Below are 15,448 nucleotides of genomic sequence, written 5' to 3'. Positions count from 1 at the left end.
TACATCATGATCCCCAATTAGTCAGAAAATTATAGTTATTTTTAGAACTAATTATAAACCCTTCAATAACTACAGTGAGTTGTACCTTGTTCCTTTCACTCGTCTTATATTCACTTGTTCAGGACATGATCTATGTATTTGTCCCCACTAGACTGACTACGTCACACCTAGCCCAAGTAATATTTTCTCATTCTACATATTCAAATTACTTGTATATGTGTGCAAGAGTCTCATACTCTTAACATGTGATGCTTTAGCAAAAAACTTTGAGTAATAGTCCTAACAACTGGCTATAGGGTATAGGTCTCCTCACAAGGAATGGTGAATCCTCTGTGAGCTATCCAAACATCTTTAGGCATTTCAACTTATACCCAATTATCCCGGGTCCACACCTCAATGACGTGCTTGCTTAAGATGTCAAAGTGTAAGTCTCCATGACCAAGATAAGTTGTATACCTCAAGTCAAAGGAAACTTGCACTCGAGCTACAATAAGAGCTTTGCAGACATATCCATATATATAGATAACCATATGAAGTCTTACAACGAGTCACTCCAATGAACTAGTTATCATAACTAGCATCTATGTTTAACTCTCGACATCCCAATGTCTTTAGCCAGTGAGAAAATAGCTAGTTGGCAAACCAAGGAGTATAACTCGTGCTAGTCTTACAGGATTGATGATGTCTGAATACATAAATTCAACGACTAAGAAAATTCCAATACGTTCATAATTGCACACATAGAGATAATCACTAATTGTGATCCAATCACAGTTTCTCTCATGCTATGAATTGTATTACGGACATTCAATAAATGAGTTTAAGACAATCAAACATATAATACGTACTCAAATAATGAATTTATATTTAATAAAAATCGTAAAGTGATTGCCTTAGGCCACCCCTCAAAATCTAACAAAATTTACAAAGGAGACATGAAATATTAGACTAGGTATTTGTGCTGATGGATTTGCTCTATTTAGTAAATCAGGAAGAAATTTTCTTATTGGCCAGATATCTTAACTTCATATAATCTTCTACCTGAGATGTGCATGAAAACTCCCTATATATTTTTAACATTGGTTGTGCCTGACCCATAAAATTTGAAGAAGTTAATAGATATTTATATGCAACTACTAATTGCATAGTTGAAACAATTATGACATGAAGGTTTTCTTACATACGATATTCATACTAATCAGATGTTTGTAATGAAGGCTATTCTTCTTTGGACCATAAATGACTTTCGTTCTTGTCGTATGCTATCACATTAGAGTACCATTGGGATTTTAGGATGTATAATATGTATGGAGAGATTAAAGTCAATTAGATTGAAATACAGGAAGAAGGTGAGTTATTTTAATTGTCATAGATAATTTTTACCATCGAAACATAATTTCAGAAAGAATAAAGATGAATTCACTAAGAATTGAATTGAAAGAACACATCTACCATTGAAATTAACATGGGAATAGATTTGGTTCAAAGTGTTTAACTTTCCATCTGTTATTAAAGAGACACATGGTACAACATATGAATATGGAAGTATATATAAATAAACAAAACAGAGTATATTTTGAGATTTACCCTATTAGTTTAGTCATTTGATTCATCATAATCTTGATGTAATAAATATTGAGAAGAATATTTTTGATAATATGATAAATACAGTGATACCAACGTTAAAAATAAAAAAATAATCTAAATGCAAGAAAAGATATGTGACTCCTTTGTAAAAGACTTACTCTTGATGTCGATGAAAGTAGTAGAGGACCAAAGTTAAAGACAGTTTATATATTGAATAAGGATCAGAGACGTATTGTTTGTAAATTGTTGAAATCATTGAAATTTTCAAATGTTTATGTCTCTAATCTTGGAAGATGTGTCGATATGAAGGAATGTAAATAAATTGGTTTGAAAAGTCACGATTATCATATATTTATGTAAAGACTCATTCTTATTTCTTTTAAGGAACTCTTACCAAATTTTATATGGAGTGTCATTACGGAGTTAAGTATTTTCTTACATGATATTTGTTCAATAATTTTGAAATATTCACATATGGAGATATTAGAAAGAGACATTCCAATCATTTTATATAATTTAGAAAGGATATTTCCACCCGTATTTTTTGATATTCCATGGAACATCTATTGGTTCACTTCCCATACAAGGCTAAAGTTGGAGGACCTATCCATTATCTATTTGAACGATAAAATTTTCATCTTCTATATTTCGACAACTTGTTACTTTAAAATTTTACTAATTTTATTATATATTAATATTTAATACAATTTATTTTATTACTATTAGATTTCTATATCATTTGAAGCAAAAGGTAAAAACAAGGCATGAGTTGAAGCTTCTATTGTTAAAGCATACATTATGGAGGAAGTAACAACTTTTACATCATATTATTTTGAGCCTCACGTTTTGAGCAAAAGGTGAAGAATGGAAATAAATAATGAGAGTCATATTGATCCAAATTTGAATTCATTCTCAAATTTTAATTACCTTGGTCGGCCAAATGTACTATGTAAGCAGAGATATTTAACTAATCAAGAATAACGGGTAACCTAGACATATATTTTACTGAATTGTCTAGAAGTATCACCATATTATGAGTTAGTATTTATTATTTATTTATTTTAAGCTCAGAATGTCGTAAATTGTTTGTGTTATAATTTATTTTTTTATGGTAAGATTTTTCAATGAAGGGGAGCCTTGGCGTAATAGTAAAGTTGTTGCTTTATGACCAAAAGATCACGAGTTCGAATCCTGAAAATAGCCTCTTACAAAAAGTAGGGTAAGACTGCGTACAATGGATCTTTCCCTGAGACCCCGTATGGTGGGAGCTTCGTGCACCAGGCTGCCCTTTTTTTTATGGTAAGATTTTTCAAAACTTATATTATGAATTGTCAACATAAGAGTTTGATCGCTTATGTGAAGAAGAATTTGTACCATGGTTTATGTAAGTAGATAATCTAAATTTGGTTTACTCATGTAGACTTTTCACAATTGGCATACGTATTTGACTTTAGGTTCATGATAATCAAGCTCACCTTGAATATGATTTGTTAATCCATCTATGGGTCCAAAAGTATTAGTACACACTTGGCCAGTATGTTTCATAAATGGATATAATTGTCGTACTCAAGAATATGGAATGAGGAAGACTACAATGAATAGTGGAGTTTGTGTTCAGTCATCTAATGATGGAGGTGCAATCAATGATTTTAATGGTTTGTTAGATGAAATTATAGAGGTAGAATATCCTGCATCAAAAATGCGAGTTATCTTATTTATGTGTCGCTAGTTTGACCCTATTAGAGGGATGAAGGTGCATCCAAGTTATAATTTGGTTGAAATAAATTATAAGAGAATGTATAAGAAATATAAACCATTTGTGTTGGCACAACAAGCAATTCAAGTATTATATTCTTCATATCCTAGTTTAAAACGTGACAAGATTGATTGGTGAGTTGTTTGTAAAACCAAAAAATGGAAAAAATTGAGAAATGTTAGGAAGACATTGCATATTAACAAGAGGAAGTTGCGAACACATTTTAAACCAAGGAAAATATTACTCCAATATTATGAGATCCCAGCAGAGTAGTGATAAACGTCGATGTAAGTGAAATTCATAAAAATGATGTTGATGATAATGATGAATCAGATGATTATGATGATAATGATGGTGACGATGACAATGGTGAGAATGATGATGATGAGGATGAGAATGACAATGAGGACTTTGATGTTTGATGATGGGTAAATTTTGTAATCTTAACATGATAACCTATTTTCATATACAATAATGGTTTTATTTATGGGTAAATTTAGTTTTAATATGTAAATTTATAAAATTTGTAGCTTAATTAGTTGTTTATATCCTATCTCATTAAATGCACTGTATTTTTTTTTTCCTATAGGTCATTACAGATGACATCTTGGTATTTTGTTGAGCACTCTCTAATCTGTTAGCAGATATGATAGGCTTTTTTTAATCTTCTTCATTATGCATAAAATTTATAATTTGCTTTATCCTATATTTGAATTTTTAGAATATCTTTTGACGGGGTGGATGGAGACGGAGTTCTTGAGACTAGTCGGATTCATCACCTACCACTGTACCTACTCCCTGATAAGGCAAGACATTCTCATACACCTTGGTCAGTACCTTCTCATTCATCGTTGCCAGTTCCGTTGCCAGTACCCATGCACCCTAATTCAGCTAGAAACTCAGTTGCTGAGTTTATAGACTCTCAAGAGTTTATAGTTCTGCTCAGAGATTCGTAAGTACTATAAAATATTTTATTTTTTCAACTATCTTAATTATTTAACATTATTTGTTTGTAATGATAGATTTGCAAATTTTATAAGGGTTATTCACTATATTTGTCGAATCGTAAATAACCATTGGGGAGGTGCTTCAATGACATATACAAGCACTCCAGCATCACCAAAGAGCTTTGGTGGAACGAGTTTAAGGTATATCTCCTTCAGTTTATATATGAAATTAAAGTGAATACATAATCATTTTTTTCTATTTCAGCGGACATTTAATTGGGACCAGAGTGAAGAGAAGGAAATAAAAAGAATATTTAATAAAAAATAAGGTGATCACATCTGACATGTACTGAATCATGCTATAACTAGGGAAAATAGTCACCCTTCATCACCGATGAACATTGTGCCACGATCTCCAATGTTAGGGCAACTGATGAGATCAAACAAAGGAGTCATCAAAATAGAATAAATCAAGCTTATAATTCTGGAGGCTTGTCTGTTAAATACGTGAGAGGCTCTATTAATATAGATGAGCATACATGTAGATTGGTAAATTTTTATTTTTCTCACAAATTTTTAATCTATTTTATTATTTCTAATAGTGTTTTTTCAAACCATGGAAATAGGGAAGGAGCTTACATTCATAAATACTTTCACATGCACATTTACACAAAAAAAAAAAAAAAAAAAAAAAAAAAAAAAAGACTTGGAGTGAAACTAGAGTTAAAGTAATAAAGGGTTGGATTAATCTTTATTTAATATTAATTTATAATTTAGATTCTATTAGTCATGTACGTGTTCTTTCTTTATATTATGATCCGGTGGTAAGCGTAGGGAGGGGCTCGCATGGACAAGGGTCAACAACACGTGAAGGTCAAGGTCAGAGGGGTCAACCTACGGGTTCGACCGATCGGATCGGTCTCATAACCGCCCGACTGAGAGAGGTCTCATGGTCGCTCAGCCAGGATCGCGCCAAGGCTAGTACGAAGATAGCTCGACCACGAGTCGGGCTTCCGACGCTCACAAGCTACCAAGTACAGAGGAATTGCCGAGCCGAGCGGCATGCCCACCCGGCTGAACTGTAGCTCAACCAAGGAAGCATTCTCGCTCGGTCTGGCATGCCTCCAGGTCCGAGCCCTACGGGATCGAGCGGCTTTTCCGCTCAGCCCGAAACGGACAAGGCGCAGAAGGGGACAAAGGGAGCAACTAAGGATATCCTTCTCGAGACGTGTGTCACCGACAGACAACATGGTTGGCGGCTGGACCGGATAGAGAATTGTACGGTGGAAGTTTCCACTGTCACGTCAGAGATATGCCCGGACAATTACGGCATGGCGTCAGGCACGCTTTTCTGACACGATCATTTCTAGGTATGCTTTGAGGCGTGTGTACGCTTCGAAGAGCATGCACGCGCCTCCGGGGAGCCCTATATAAGGGCCCCCAACCTTCGACGGAGGTATGCATTCTAATCTACTGTAGCTCTTGGCCTCGTTGTGCTGTTTGAATTTCCCCTCGCCTGACTTGAGCGTCGGAGGGCCGTCGTCGGGATCCCCCTCCCGGCTCGATTTTGTTGCTTGTTCACCGGAGGTTACGTCATCTTGGAGTCTACGCGGAGTCAGTAGAGAACGCCACGTCCCCAGCATCTATCGACTCAACTCTTGGACAGGATCAAATTGGCACCGTCTGTGGGAACGCACCTGAATCCGAGCCTAGAAGATAGAAGAAGCTGGACGCCAACTCATGGTGATGCTCTCTCCCGAGGAGCTCGACGCACTCATCCAAGCACGAGCTGCGAAGATGGTCGAGCAACAGCAGAAGGCCCAAGCCGAGCGGATAGCGCAGCAGGCCACCTCGATTTTTGGTGGCCGAGCGGCGATGGAGGACCGACCGGAGCAATACTCTACTTGGGCACAGAACAAGGGGAAGACCAGCACACCAGGAGACGCGCCGCCCGCCCCTATTCAGTTTCATCGGGCACTGTTCCAGACTACGTCGGAGCTAGCCCTAGCCAACCAGGGATCATTTGATGAAGCGCTCGTGCGGGACGCCAGGAAGGAGAAGGCGCCGCGGGCTGAGTCATCTCCCGAGCAGGTCAATCGCCAGTTCTCCGAGGCGATCTTACAAGATCCTCTCCCAAAGTATTACACTTCCATATCGATCAGAGAGTATAACGGTACAACCGATCCGGATGACCACTCGGGAAATTCGATAATGCTGCTACTCTCCATTAATACACAGACGGAGTCAAATGCAGAGTCTTCCTCACTACATTGTCCGGTTCGGCACAACGCTAGTTCTGGAGGTTGCCGGACGGATCAATCAGAGCTTCAGAGATTTTCGAACGACATTCCTTCATCACTTTGTCAGCAACCGACGCTACCAGAAGACCAGCGTCAGCCTTTTTTCCATGAAGCAAGGTCCAAGAGAAACTCTCCGAGCCTACATCTAACGCTTCAACCAAGCAGCTATGGGCATCCCCGCGGTCTCGTCCGAGACAATGATGCATGCTTTCACATAAGGCTTAGTCGACGGGGACTTCTTTCAGTCGCTCATCAGGAAGTCGCCTCGCGACTATGACCACATGCTAGAAAAAGCAAATGAGTATATTAACGTGGAGGAAGCGCAGGCGGCCCGAAAGAAGGAAGCACCAGGCGAGCCTTTGGTCCCAACCGAACGGAGACCACACACCAGCTAGCAACCGCCAAGAGGACCACGTGTCGAGGGGATGAGGCCGCATCAAGACTCCATGTCGCCCGTCGTTCAGCACATTGCGGCCGAGCGGCCTAGACAAAAAGGCAAAGTATGGATGCCCATGTTTTGTAGAATCCATCAATCAGCCACTCACAACACTCGAGACTGCCGGAGTCTCCCCCCGGTTAGCCAACCTGAGCCAAGGAACTATCGCCACCGATCACCTTTACTAGACAGGCGAGCTCATCATCAGAACACTGAACGACGAATGGCCAGGCGTTCACCCGAGCCGCATCACCATCAGCAACATCATCACCATCCAAGGGCCAACCCCTGAGCCTCACAGGAGTGAGCGAGACCATCCGCTCGGGATGAGGAAAATAGAAGCAATGCAGCTCGGGGCGAGATCAACATCATCGCCGGTGGACCGACGGGCAGTGACTCGAATCGGGCCAGAAAGTCACACGCCCGGCAACTCAGGATCCACGCGGTTGGCTGCAACCAAGAACGGGCATCCGGACCCGAGATCAGCTTTGGTCACGGGGACCTTGAGGGAGTTGAAGTATCCCACGATGACGTCCTCATTATCCGAGCGGTAATAGCTAACTACATTATTCACTGCATATTTATTGATACAGGCAGCTCGGTCAACATTATTTTCAAGAAGGCGTTTGACTAGCTTCAAATTGATCAAGACGAGCTATTGCCAATGATGACCCCGTTATATGGGTTCACTGGCAATGAAGTCCTTCTAATTGGGCAGACTAGGTTGGTTATCTCGCTAGGAGAAGAGCCGCTATAGAGGACGTGGACCATTAACTTCATCGTGGTCGATGCCCCCTCTGCCTACAATGTAATATTGGGACGACCAACTCTCAATGAGTTCCGGGCGATCGCCTCAAGCTTTTACCAAAAAATCAAATTCCCCGTGGAAGATCGAGTGAGAGAAGTCTGGGGAGATCAGCTGGCGGCTCGGTGATGCTATGTGTAGATGGTCCGAGCCGAAGCAAAGTTCGCTCGGAAAGCACCGTGCCTTGAGGTAAACGCTATAACTGAAAAGCCCCCTACTTTGGTTTATGAAGAAAAGGAGGAAGTACAGATCCGGGAAGACCGACCGGAGGCCACCACATTCATTGCATCCGATCTGGAAAAAGAACGGAAGGAAGAGTTGGTCAGATGCCTCCAGCAGAATCACGACGTCTTCGCGTGGTCAACGTACGAGTTGCCAGGGATCTCGCCAAGTGTCGCGCAGCACGAGCTCCACGTCCGGCCGGATGTTCGTCTCGTCAAGCAGAGGAAGCGGGACTATAGTGCCGAGCAGAACGTCATCATACGGGCGGAAGTCGAGAAGCTCCTGGAGGCCGACCACATACGCGAGGTACAGTTCCCGAGTTGGTTAGCGAATATGGTACTGGTCTCCAAGCCTGGCAACAAGTGGCGGGTTTGCATCAATTTCCGTGATCTAAACAAGGCATGCCCAAAGGATTTCTACCCTTTGCCCCGAATTGACCAAATGGTGGACTCGACCGCTGGATGCGAGCTGATATGCATGCTGGATGCTTATCAGGGGTACCGCCAAGTGCCGCTCGCCCGGGAAGACCAAGAGAAAGTGAGCTTCATTACGACGGACGTCACCTATTGCTACAACGTAATGCCGTTCGGACTGAAGAACGCCGGAGCTACGTACTAGCGACTCATGAACAAGGTGTTCCGAAAGTAGATCAGGTGAAACCTAGAGGTATATGTTGATGATGTACTCATTAAATCACTCCGAACGGCCGACCTCTGTGCAGATATAGAAGAAACCTTCCAAACATTGCGGACGTACGAGGTCAAGTTGAACCCGCAAAAGTGTTTGTTCGGAGCAAAAAATGATCGTTTCCTAGGCTACATAGTCACCGAGCGAGGCATTGAAGCCAACCCTAGCAAGGTCAAAGTACTACAGGATATGCCGCCGCCCAGAAACTTGAAGGAAGTCCAACGCCTCACGGGTCGCATAACAGCACTATCTCAGTTCATCTCCAGGGCGGCTGATCGGAGCATGCCCTTCTTCAGGATCCTGCGCCGAGCAACCAAATTCCAATGGGATGAGGAATGTGACCGAGCATTTGAAGAATTGAAGATCTACCTAAACTCATTACTTGTATTAGCTAAGCCATTTGTCGGCGAGTCTCTCCGCATTTATTTGTCTTCAACCGAGCATGCGGTCGGTTCGGTGCTAGTCTGGTAGAACGACGAAGAACAGTCAGTATATTTCCTTAGTCACATTCTAAAGGATGCTGAGTCTCGCTACACTGGTCTTGAGAAGCTTGCCTTAGCACTTGTTCTCACCGCTCGGAGGCTCTAGCCCTATTTCCTGGGGCATACAATTATTGTCATAGCAAATAGTCTCTTAGGCCGAGTTCTCCTGAACCCCGAGGCGTCCGGGCGACTGATCAGATGGACCACGGAGCTCAGCGAGTTCGACATACAGTATCAGCCCCAGACGGCTATCAAGGCGCAGTCGTTGGTAGACTTCGTCACTAAGGTACAAAATCCCGAGCCCGAAGCCACCTGGAGGGTGTACGTAGATGGATTGCCCACTCGACAGGGAAGTGGGGTTGGCGTGCTGCTGGTTTCCCCCGTACGAAGGATTTTGTACCTCAGTGACGCCAACCCGGCACAAATTCCCTCCAGGTGCATCCGTTCGTGGTCCGTTTGTGGAATCTGCTTCATTGTTGGTTGCTCGGTAGTCCAGCCGTTGGACAGGTGCATCCGTTCGTGGTCGCGTGCTCGTTGTTAATACGAAGGATTTGCACAAATTCCAAAGGGATCTCAATGACGATAGCTTCTGACCACAAGTGGACTCGGACGCGTAGCAAAAATATTTAAACAAGTACAAGCGCACGCCTCGCCGACCGGCTAAAGGAGGTTCGGTCGAGCGGGTCGCCCAAGCCCACCTCATTACTTTTACTATCTCTGCCGGACGACCAGAAAAACACTAAACTAGTCCAGTCAGTCGGACTTACAACCTCCTTCGACTAGACTCGAGGGGAAGGCACGTGATCCGGTGGTAAGCGTAGGGAGGGGCTCGCATGGGCAAGGGTCAACAACACGTGAAGGTCAAGGTCAGAGGGGTCAACCTACGGGTTTGGCCGATCGGATCGGTCTCATGACCGCCCGGCCGAGAGACGTCTCATGGCCGCTCGGCCGGGATCGCGCCAAGGCTAGTACGAAGATAGCTCGACCATGAGTCGGGCTTCCGACGCTCACAAGCTACCAAGTACAGAGGAATTGTCGAGCCGAGCGGCATGCCCACCCGGCTGAACTGCAGCTCAACCAAGGAAGCATTCTCGCTCGGTCTGGCATGCCTTCAGGTTCAAGCCCTACGGGGCCGAGCGGCTTTTCCGCTCGGCCCGAAACGGACAAGGCGCAGAAGGAGACAAAGGGAGCAACTAAAGATATCCTTCTCGAGATGTGTGTCGCCGATAGACAGCATGGTTGGCGGCTGGATCGGACAGAGAATCGTACGGTGGAAGTTTCCATTGTCACGTCAGAGATATGCCAGGACGATTGCGGCATGGCGTCAGACACGCTTTTATGACACGACCATTTCTAGGTATGCTTTGAGGAGCGTGCACGCTTCGAAGAGCGTGCACGAGCCTCCGGGGAGCCCTATATAAGGGCCCCAACCTTCCACGGAGGTATGCATTCTAATCTACTGTAGCTCTTGGCCTCGTTGTGCTGTTTTGATTTCCCCTCGCCTGACTTGAGCGTCGGAGGGCCGTCGCCGGGATCCCCCTCCCGGCTCGATTTTGTTGCAGGTTCACCGGAGGCTACGTCATCTCGGAGTCTACGTGGAGTCAGCAGAGAACGCCACGTCCCCAGCGTCCATCGACTCAACTCTCGGACAGGATCATATTATATGCGTTTCTATTATATCTAATCAAGATTATATGTATTTATATTTTTCTAATAACAATATCAATATAGGATAAATATGATGAGCTAGAGATATAGGTGCTCATAAGCTAGTGATGATAATGAAGGATTTGAACTCTCTGTTGGTAATAATATGAATTTATGGCTGGAGGCGAGTGGGGAAGCCAAAGGAGAAAGGATACTGGGAACGAATTCCTTGAGCATAACTCATAGAGTTGCTGGTACATCTCCCACCCCACCAACAGTAAGGACCTAAATAAATAACTTGACTGAACAGGTTACCCATTTGAAGAGGATTCTATTGCAAAGGGATCAAGAAATGACGCAAAGGGATCAACAAATATTGCAAAGGGATCAACAAATTAGCGAATTGCGCCGAAAATAAGACTTCATAATGCGACATCTTCAATTAAGCTCTGCTACATGTTAGATTCTTCCCCGTTCTGGAGATGATGGTAGTGATGGTGACGACGACGACGACGACGGTGGTGGTCGTGATAGTTCTTCATGATTTTATTTATATATGAATGTTATTTATCTCATAATTAATGTTTTAAAATATTAATTATTTGATTGTGAACTTTTCATTTTTGTATTTGTGATTAATAATGTTAATTTATTTTGAACAAGGTTGGTGAGACCAATACAAATTGAAAATCTATGTCAGAAGTAAGTGTTAAGTTGTGTGGTAGTTTATAAGAATTTCTTTCTTTTCGTTTGTTGTTTGTTTATTTGTTTTGATGCGGAAAAGGAAGAAAAATTGAAGGAGAAGAAAGTGTTTGTCATAGAAGAAGAGGATGATTTCGGATTCGTTGTAGATTTGGTGACGAATCCATGAATTTGTCACAAATTTGAAAATGAAAATAGTATTCGTCACCAAATTTAGGATGCAATGGGGATTCATTACAACCATATTGGTGGTGAACATTGCCAAATCTACGATGAAAACTGGATTAGTTGTCAAATTTGGGACGAAATAGAATTTCATCGTTGTTTATGTTTGGTAATTTTGCGACAAATTAATTTAGTTTTTGTTACAAAACTACAACGTATTTGACGATGAAAATATAATTTGTTGTAAATTCTGTGACGAATTTATATATCTTTGTCGTCTAATTTGGCGATGCCTTGTAACGAAAAGTTTTTCGTCACAAAATTCATTATAAATTTATTTTGCGATGATTTTTTTTTAAAAAAATTATCATAAAATTCCTTCCAAATTACTGATTTATTTTTTATAAAGTAAAATGGGCATGACATATATCATATCTTTCCATATAAATTTAACTTGTATACAGTTTTGATACAAATCATAATAACGTGCATGGACATATGTCATGACATAATAACTGTCAATTCCATATATAATTTTTCATAATAAAAATTAAAACGATGAATATTAAACTAAAATCTAATACCTTGAATATATTAATAATATAATTATGTATAGGGATGTTGATGTGACAGTTCCATAATATATATATTTTTTTTTTTTGTATAACATAATAATGATACATGACATATATAATTATGATAGTGTTACCCTCCTAAGCCTGAGATTAAATCTTGATTAATAGTCAAGTCTCTATCTTTTCCTTGCATTATTCATCTGTCAAATGCTAATATTTAGTCTTGATTTATCTCTTCGTGCTGATTTAGAAAAGGGCTACTAGAGATGTTGGGATGAAGAAATTACCTTTTTACCATCATGTATCAATAGTAGTATATTAATGTATGATGAACGTATATTTTTAGGAAAAAAAATCTTTTCATTTTAGATTAGTTTGCCAGTTGACTATAAACTGATTTCGTAATTTATCTTACTTCGTAGAATCTCTTTCATTTGGAGAAAAAATTTCTATAAATATATCATAATTAGAAATTGAACCGTGGATACTTAGATAATAATCTAAATATCCTACCATAATATCATAACTTAAGTATTACATCAAGCAAACGTGGCAATTAGTCCTCTATCGAATCTAGATATCCATTCGCTCCGGTATAAATAGTAGCTATCTGTTCTTCCACCGCGAGAGGGTCTGATTGGGATTGTTTAAGCAACTCGCGTAATCGTTGACCTCTTGCCAATTGATTCTGAGTAGTTTTATCGAGATCAGAAGCAAATTGTGCAAAGGCTTCTAACTCCACAAATTAAAATATTTGTTAATTTTACTTCGTTTCATTTTTCCTTATTTTCTTATAATTAGATATTAAAAAATAGAAAAATAAAAAGTAATTTTAAAAGATTTTTTTATTAACCTTCTTTTTTGTATTTTTTTAAAGTTTTTTTTAAAGCTCAAAGATAAAATAAAATAAAATAAAATAAAAATTTAGTCGACCATCACGTAACTTTTTTTTTCCTAAAAAAATGAGCTCTTTAATTTAAGGTCATTAATATTTTTTAACGAAAATCCTTGTTAGAAATAATTAATTTTTGTTTATTTTTTCTCTGGCTCAAAAAAGGTTTTTCGCTTTAATTTATTAATTTAGGATTCATATTCTCAAAATTAAGGAACCTATTTTGATAGAAATCAAAAGACTGCGTCACTTGATGATAAATTTCATCTAACCCAACAATATCGTCCTATTTTCACGACGACATCCAATCTTTTATGAATCATAACACCTAGAAAATTATTAGAGATCATTTCCCTTAAGATCGACCCTCAAGATTATGAGGTTCCTCATCCTCAAGATCATTACATTTAGACTACATTTAGTGTGAATTACTTTATTTAATATAATTTTAAAATTATAACACAATATAATCTGAATTATAAAAATAATAAAATTTTATAATCCAAATTATAAAATTATAATCTAAAAATATAATAATAAATTAACAATATTAAAATATAATCAACTTAAAATAAATAAAATTATATATATATATATATATATATATATATATATATATATATATATATATATATATATATATATATATATATATAACTCTTTCACCAAATATAATAATATGATATTAATTACATTACATTACATTATAAATTTTATTACATTATAAACTTGATTATATTACTCCTTTTGTCTTAGACGAGTTTTTCCCTTCTTCATTCAAATCAACCAATCACACCCTTTGCTACTAGCATTGACGGGAACATGCTATTTTCTTTTTATGATAATTACTATCTTTTTTAAAAAAACAAGTTTATTTATTTGTTTGTATCAAATCAAGCAAGCAAGCTTTAATCTCGTAATGGAAACATGATCCTACTATTTATGATAGAATTCACACATATTAATATAAAATAAGTTTATTTACTTGTTTGTATCAAATCAGGCAAGCAAACTTTAATCTCATAATGGAAACATGATCCTATTGACGATAGAATTCATATATATTATTAATGATAGCATATGATATATATAAACATCATTACAAGTAAAAATAGAAAAATACATAAATTAAGTAAATAATAAATATTTCTTAATAATAAATATTTCCTAATAATTAGGAAACAAATAACTATTTTCTAATAATAATTATTCCTTAATAACTAGGAAACAAATAACTATTTTCTAATAATAATTATTCCTTAATAACTAGGAAACAAATAACTATTTTCTAATAATAATTATTTCCTAATACACCCTCTCAAGATGATGTCCCAGAAATGACACCAATCTTACTGCAAATAGCAAACAACCGAGGTCGAGAAAGCGATTTTGCAAGTGCATCAGCCAACTGATCCTCAGCAGGAATATAAGTAACTCATAGTTTGGAGGCCTGTACCAGATCACGAACAAAGTGATAGTCAATAGCTAGAGACTTCATCCGAGAGTGAAAAACAGGATTAGCTGAAAGATACGTGGCACCCAAATTATCAGTAAAAAGCACAGTAGGCGTGGTAACCGGAAGAAGTAGATCTGTCAAAAGTGACTTAATCCATTGTATCTCAGTTGCTGTAGAGGTAATGACACGATATTCAGCCTCAGTCGAAGAGCGTGCAACCGTGCGCTGTTTGGTAGATTTCCAGGAAATCATATTAGCATCTAAAAAAATAATAAATGCACTCATAGAATACCGATCATCTAGATCTCCTGCCTAGTTTGCATCGGAGAAACCATGAAGAGTAAAAGGTGTATCCGCAAGAAGACGAATGCCAAGATCTCTAGTACCATTGAGATACTGAAGTAGACGCTTCACAACACCCCCATGCGTCTCTGAAGGAGCATGCATAACTGTTGGTGCAACCTTAGGTCAAGGTTGACCTGGTTGACCCGACTCGAGTTGACCTGACTCGTGTTGTATTTTGATGTTTGACGATGTTTTGACGAGAAGAGAAGTTCTATTCTTGATGTTTGACAAGAATAGATGTTTGGGAAATTGTTGGTGCAACCATAGGTCAAGGTTAACCTGGTTGACCTGATTCGATGAAAAGTCCAAGTATGGAGACTTGGCACTGGAAAAGTCCAAGTACGGAGACTTGGCACGGGGAAAAGTCCAAGCAGGTAGCTTGGCACGCGAAAAGTCCAAGTATGGAGACTTGGCACGGGAAAAGTCCAAACAGGGAGTTTGGCG

This window comes from Zingiber officinale, chromosome 4B, assembly GCF_018446385.1.
Source record: "Zingiber officinale cultivar Zhangliang chromosome 4B, Zo_v1.1, whole genome shotgun sequence".
NCBI classification, from domain to species: domain Eukaryota; kingdom Viridiplantae; phylum Streptophyta; class Magnoliopsida; order Zingiberales; family Zingiberaceae; genus Zingiber; species Zingiber officinale.
The sequence above is the reverse complement of the archived record's forward strand: the minus strand, read 5'-3'. Positions refer to the sequence as shown.